The sequence below is a fragment of the Salvelinus namaycush genome, unplaced genomic scaffold (genome assembly GCF_016432855.1).
Source record: "Salvelinus namaycush isolate Seneca unplaced genomic scaffold, SaNama_1.0 Scaffold1105, whole genome shotgun sequence".
NCBI lineage: Eukaryota > Metazoa > Chordata > Actinopteri > Salmoniformes > Salmonidae > Salvelinus > Salvelinus namaycush.
The window spans coordinates 50,001-57,500 of record NW_024057793.1 but is presented as its reverse complement, the minus strand read 5'-3'; positions in this window follow the sequence as shown (position 1 = coordinate 57,500).

The window sequence follows — 7,500 nt, the reverse complement described above, 5'->3', positions numbered from 1 at the left end:
ACCATACTATGGGCACAAGTCAGTGGGCACCGGCCTAAGGGATTTATGGAGCTTTTATATAAAATGTCTGTACTCATCCTCCCCTCCGTGCACCTGGTATTATTTTTGGGTTACCAGGTGCTCCTATTCTAATCGAATGAAAATGAATTTAAATGACCTGCAGACACCCATGCCCGCTATGGGAGCACCATACTATGGGCACAAGTCAGTGGGCACCGGCCTAAGGGATTTATGGAGCTTTTCAAAAATAAGGTCTGAATACTTTCTATGTTGAACTACTCAGGAAAAACGACAGAGTGCCCACTTTTTGGGTTACCAGGTGCCCCTATTTAAATCGAATGAAAACGAATTTAAATGACCTGCAGACACCCATGCCCGCTATGGGAGCACCATACTACGGGCACAAGTCAGTAGGCACCGGCCTAAGGGATTTATGGAGCTTTTATATAAAAGGTCTGTCCGCATCCTCACTACTGACACCACCTTATGTTAGTTTGGGTTACCAGGTGCTGCTACAGAAATCGAATGAAAATGACTTTTAAGGGCCTGCCCACACCCATGCCCGATATGGGAGCACCATACTACGGGCACAAGTCAGTGGCCACCGGCCTAAGGGATTTATGGAGCTTTTCAAAAAAAGTCCGAAAATATTCTATGTTGAACTATTCAGGAAAAACGACAGAGTGCCCTCTTTTTGGGTTACCAGGTGCCGCTATTGAAATCGAATGAAAATGACTTTTAAGGGCCTGCCCACAGCCCATGCCCGATATGGGAGCACCATAGTAGGGGTCCAAGTCAGTAGGCACCGGCCTAAGGGATTTATGGAGCTTTTCAAAAAAAGTCCGAAAATATTCTATGTTGAACTATTCAGGAAAAACGACAGAGTGCCCTCTTTTTGGGTTACCAGGTGCCGCTATTGAAATCGAATGAAAATGACTTTTAAGGGCCTGCCCACGCCCATGCCCGATATGGGAGCACCATAGTAGGGGTCCAAGTCAGTAGGCACCGGCCTAAGGGATTTATGGAGCTTTTCAAAAAAAGTCCGAAAATATTCTATGTTGAACTATTCAGGAAAAACGACAGAGTGCCCTCTTTTTGGGTTACCAGGTGCCGCTATTGAAATCGAATGAAAATGACTTTTAAGGGCCTGCCCACGCCCATGCCCGATATGGGAGCACCATAGTAGGGGTCCAAGTCAGTAGGCACCGGCCTAAGGGATTTATGGAGCTTTTCAAAAAAAGTCCGAAAATATTCTATGTTGAACTATTCAGGAAAAACGACAGAGTGCCCTCTTTTTGGGTTACCAGGTGCCGCTATTGAAATCGAATGAAAATGACTTTTAAGGGCCTGCCCACGCCCATGCCCGATATGGGAGCACCATAGTAGGGGTCCAAGTCAGTAGGCACCGGCCTAAGGGATTTATGGAGCTTTTCAAAAAAAGTCCGAAAATATTCTATGTTGAATTATTCAGGAAAAACGACAGAGTGCCCTCTTTTTGGGTTACCAGGTGCCCCTATTGAAATCGAATGAAAACGACTTTTAAGGGCCTGCCCACGCCCATGCCCGATATGGGAGCACCATAGTAGGGGTCCAAGTCAGTAGGCACCGGCCTAAGGGATTTATGGAGCTTTTCAAAAAAAGTCCGAAAATATTCTATGTTGAACTATTCAGGAAAAACGACAGAGTGCCCTCTTTTTGGGTTACCAGGTGCCGCTATTGAAATCGAATGAAAACGACTTTTAAGGGCCTGCCCACGCCCATGCCCGATATGGGAGCACCATAGTAGGGGTCCAAGTCAGTAGGCACCGGCCTAAGGGATTTATGGAGCTTTTCAAAAAAAGTCCGAAAATATTCTATGTTGAACTATTCAGGAAAAACGACAGAGTGCCCTCTTTTTGGGTTACCAGGTGCCGCTATTGAAATCGAATGAAAATGACTTTTAAGGGCCTGCCCACGCCCATGCCCGATATGGGAGCACCATAGTAGGGGTCCAAGTCAGTAGGCACCGGCCTAAGGGATTTATGGAGCTTTTCAAAAAAAGTCCGAAAATATTCTATGTTGAATTATTCAGGAAAAACGACAGAGTGCCCTCTTTTTGGGTTACCAGGTGCCCCTATTGAAATCGAATGAAAACGACTTTTAAGGGCCTGCCCACGCCCATGCCCGATATGGGAGCACCATAGTAGGGGTCCAAGTCAGTAGGCACCGGCCTAAGGGATTTATGGAGCTTTTCAAAAAAAGTCCGAAAATATTCTATGTTGAACTATTCAGGAAAAACGACAGAGTGCCCTCTTTTTGGGTTACCAGGTGCCGCTATTGAAATCGAATGAAAACGACTTTTAAGGGCCTGCCCACGCCCATGCCCGATATGGGAGCACCATAGTAGGGGTCCAAGTCAGTAGGCACCGGCCTAAGGGATTTATGGAGCTTTTCAAAAAAAGTCCGAAAATATTCTATGTTGAACTATTCAGGAAAAACGACAGAGTGCCCTCTTTTTGGGTTACCAGGTGCCGCTATTGAAATCGAATGAAAACGACTTTTAAGGGCCTGCCCACGCCCATGCCCGATATGGGAGCACCATAGTAGGGGTCCAAGTCAGTAGGCACCGGCCTAAGGGATTTATGGAGCTTTTCAAAAAAAGTCCGAAAATATTCTATGTTGAATTATTCAGGAAAAACGACAGAGTGCCCTCTTTTTGGGTTACCAGGTGCCGCTATTGAAATCGAATGAAAACGACTTTTAAGGGCCTGCCCACGCCCATGCCCGATATGGGAGCACCATAGTAGGGGTCCAAGTCAGTAGGCACCGGCCTAAGGGATTTATGGAGCTTTTCAAAAAAAGTCCGAAAATATTCTATGTTGAACTATTCAGGAAAAACGACAGAGTGCCCTCTTTTTGGGTTACCAGGTGCCGCTATTGAAATCGAATGAAAATGACTTTTAAGGGCCTGCCCACGCCCATGCCCGATATGGGAGCACCATAGTAGGGGTCCAAGTCAGTAGGCACCGGCCTAAGGGATTTATGGAGCTTTTCAAAAAAAGTCCGAAAATATTCTATGTTGAATTATTCAGGAAAAACGACAGAGTGCCCTCTTTTTGGGTTACCAGGTGCCCCTATTGAAATCGAATGAAAACGACTTTTAAGGGCCTGCCCACGCCCATGCCCGATATGGGAGCACCATAGTAGGGGTCCAAGTCAGTAGGCACCGGCCTAAGGGATTTATGGAGCTTTTCAAAAAAAGTCCGAAAATATTCTATGTTGAACTATTCAGGAAAAACGACAGAGTGCCCTCTTTTTGGGTTACCAGGTGCCGCTATTGAAATCGAATGAAAATGACTTTTAAGGGCCTGCCCACGCCCATGCCCGATATGGGAGCACCATAGTAGGGGTCCAAGTCAGTAGGCACCGGCCTAAGGGATTTATGGAGCTTTTCAAAAAAAGTCCGAAAATATTCTATGTTGAATTATTCAGGAAAAACGACAGAGTGCCCTCTTTTTGGGTTACCAGGTGCCCCTATTGAAATCGAATGAAAACGACTTTTAAGGGCCTGCCCACGCCCATGCCCGATATGGGAGCACCATAGTAGGGGTCCAAGTCAGTAGGCACCGGCCTAAGGGATTTATGGAGCTTTTCAAAAAAAGTCCGAAAATATTCTATGTTGAACTATTCAGGAAAAACGACAGAGTGCCCTCTTTTTGGGTTACCAGGTGCCGCTATTGAAATCGAATGAAAATGACTTTTAAGGGCCTGCCCACGCCCATGCCCGATATGGGAGCACCATAGTAGGGGTCCAAGTCAGTAGGCACCGGCCTAAGGGATTTATGGAGCTTTTCAAAAAAAGTCCGAAAATATTCTATGTTGAATTATTCAGGAAAAACGACAGAGTGCCCTCTTTTTGGGTTACCAGGTGCCCCTATTGAAATCGAATGAAAACGACTTTTAAGGGCCTGCCCACGCCCATGCCCGATATGGGAGCACCATAGTAGGGGTCCAAGTCAGTAGGCACCGGCCTAAGGGATTTATGGAGCTTTTCAAAAAAAGTCCGAAAATATTCTATGTTGAACTATTCAGGAAAAACGACAGAGTGCCCTCTTTTTGGGTTACCAGGTGCCGCTATTGAAATCGAATGAAAATGACTTTTAAGGGCCTGCCCACGCCCATGCCCGATATGGGAGCACCATAGTAGGGGTCCAAGTCAGTAGGCACCGGCCTAAGGGATTTATGGAGCTTTTCAAAAAAAGTCCGAAAATATTCTATGTTGAATTATTCAGGAAAAACGACAGAGTGCCCTCTTTTTGGGTTACCAGGTGCCCCTATTGAAATCGAATGAAAACGACTTTTAAGGGCCTGCCCACGCCCATGCCCGATATGGGAGCACCATAGTAGGGGTCCAAGTCAGTAGGCACCGGCCTAAGGGATTTATGGAGCTTTTCAAAAAAAGTCCGAAAATATTCTATGTTGAACTATTCAGGAAAAACGACAGAGTGCCCTCTTTTTGGGTTACCAGGTGCCGCTATTGAAATCGAATGAAAACGACTTTTAAGGGCCTGCCCACACCCATGCCCGATATGGGAGCACCATAGTACGGGTCCAAGTCAGTAGGCACCGGCCTAAGGGATTTATGGAGCTTTTCAAAAAATAGGTCTGTACTCATCCTCCCCTCCGTGCACCTGGTATTATTTTTGGGTTACCAGGTGCTCCCATTCTAATCGAATGAGTGCACCTGGTATTATTTTTGGGTTACTAGGTGCTCCTATTGAAATCGAATGAAAATGACACACAAAGACAAGGATTAATTGCAAAAAATATTGTATTTATTTAGAGTTATTCATGGATTGATTTGTCCCTCAATTAGTCTCCGAGCCTGGCTTGCATTATGAGGCAAATTATGGGAACGGTAGTAGCGTGCCTGCGTCTCCAGGGAGTGACACATGTGGTCAGCCACAGTTCCACGGTCTGTAAGCGACCCAAGATTAAAGTTTAATGTGGCAATGCTTCTTCGAATTGTACCAAATGTCACTTTCCTTCCAATGCCAAACTCTGCAAAAATCTTACCCACACAATCACAGAGATTACCGTATGGTTTACCAGAGCATGTGAAAAAGAAGAGTGTTGTGTCTGGGGTCATTCCACTCAGATGAGGCCTGATCCGATGGAATCGTTGAAGCCAAGTGTATTCCTCATCAGATATAACAATTCTGCACTCCCCGAAGCTGTAGTTAGTTTTGTGGCTTGCTACAGTCATTTGATAAACCCCACTTTCATTGGTTATTTCATTGAAATCACTCTCACCGAACATGGTGACTGGGGATCGTCGAGTTCCATTAAAAGTCGCCAACCGGCTGGACATGAGAGCCGCAAACCTGCGTCTGTCAGATGAGGTGGCTCGGACTTCCAGCCTGCTGAGAACAGAAGGAATAGATGCATTGCTTAGCTCCAAAAATCGTTTTAACTCCGCAGCGCTGAGCACCTCGTCCCTGCAGCGTCTGCGAAATTGTGCCATGTGCGTTGCCAGGCTCTGCCTAGAATCCCTGTCTATCTTTGCCAAGCAGAGTAACAATTTGCGAATTACACTGGCTTTAGCTTGCAGACCATTCGGCCGGAACTGAATAAGATATTTCAGGAAACTTCTAACATCTGATCGGTATAGTTTTAATGTGGATGGTGCCAAACTACGGCCTTCACATGTCCGGTACCACTCATACACACGCATGTAGTTGTCCAGAAAACACAGGCCTTCATCGGATTTGTCCTCGGACATAATGCGGAGGAATTCCCGTACTCGTGACAGACTGGTGTGACTATTGTCTATTCTTTTAACTGAAGGGTTAATACCCTTAATATAGGTAGCATATTCATTCAAAATGACATCACTCAAACCTTCAGTTGTGGACGGCACACCACCGCCGCCTCCATCACTTTCGCTATCGGTGGAAGGCGACATGACGCTGCATTGCTCCCCCGGTTCCGAGCATTGTTCACCGGTTGACTGCACCGTCGCCTGACTGGTTGACTGCACCGCTGACTGCTCACTCTCGCCACTCAGCTGCTGTTCTGCGGACAACTCACTTCCAACGCCGTTGTTAGGCTCCATACAATCCCCTGGGTAGGCCTGCTGTGTCTCAGCCGAAATCGGGCTACATTGCACGGCATGATTCCATGATAACGTCTTAATCTTAAGTCCATGGACAGTCTTAAAATGTTTGTCGAGCCGCGCGATATGCGTCTTGGTACAAAGTCCACAGTCATGTCGTTGTTTGCTGTACATAGCTTCTCTCTCCTGCCTGCCTTCCTCCGTGTATGTTTGTGTCTGCCAAGAAGCCGAACTCTAATCATGGGTCCTAATTATAGCCAGGTGTGGATACAGGCGTGGCATTGTTAATTGGACTGGAGGGAAATTGAAAGGCCAAGGCCACCTAGTTTCCGCTATACTCCCATGAGTGTGCTTGGCTCAGTGTGTAGAGCCCCCGACTATCACTCAGGAGACCGGGGTTCGAGACCCAGGTGAGGCACACTAATTGCTCTCATTTTACCCCCCCTAAAGAAGGTCTTGAAAGGCCAAGGCAACCTAGTTTCTGCTCTACTCCCATGAGTGTGCTTGGCTCAGTGTGTAGAGCCCCCGACTATCACTCAGGAGACCGGGGTTCGAGACCCAGGTGAGGCACACTAATTGCTCTCATTTTACCCCCCCTAAAGAAGGTCTTGAAAGGCCAAGGCAACCTAGTTTCTGCTCTACTCCCATGAGTGTGCTTGGCTCAGTGTGTAGAGCCCCCGACTATCACTCAGGAGACCGGGGTTCGAGACCCAGGTGAGGCACACTAATTGCTCTCATTTTACCCCCCCTAAAGAAGGTCTTGAAAGGCCAAGGCAACCTAGTTTCTGCTCTACTCCCATGAGTGTGCTTGGCTCAGTGTGTAGAGCCCCCGACTATCACTCAGGAGACCGGGGTTCGAGACCCAGGTGAGGCACACTAATTGCTCTCATTTTACCCCCCCTAAAGAAGGTCTTGAAAGGCCAAGGCAACCTAGTTTCTGCTCTACTCCCATGAGTGTGCTTGGCTCAGTGTGTAGAGCCCCCGACTATCACTCAGGAGACCGGGGTTCGAGACCCAGGTGAGGCACACTAATTGCTCTCATTTTACCCCCCCTAAAGAAGGTCTTGAAAGGCCAAGGCAACCTAGTTTCTGCTCTACTCCCATGAGTGTGCTTGGCTCAGTGTGTAGAGCCCCCGACTATCACTCAGGAGACCGGGGTTCGAGACCCAGGTGAGGCACACTAATTGCTCTCATTTTACCCCCCCTAAAGAAGGTCTTGAAAGGCCAAGGCAACCTAGTTTCTGCTCTACTCCCATGAGTGTGCTTGGCTCAGTGTGTAGAGCCCCCGACTATCACTCAGGAGACCGGGGTTCGAGACCCAGGTGAGGCACACTAATTGCTCTCATTTTACCCCCCCTAAAGAAGGTCTTGAAAGGCCAAGGCAACCTAGTTTCTGCTCTACTCCC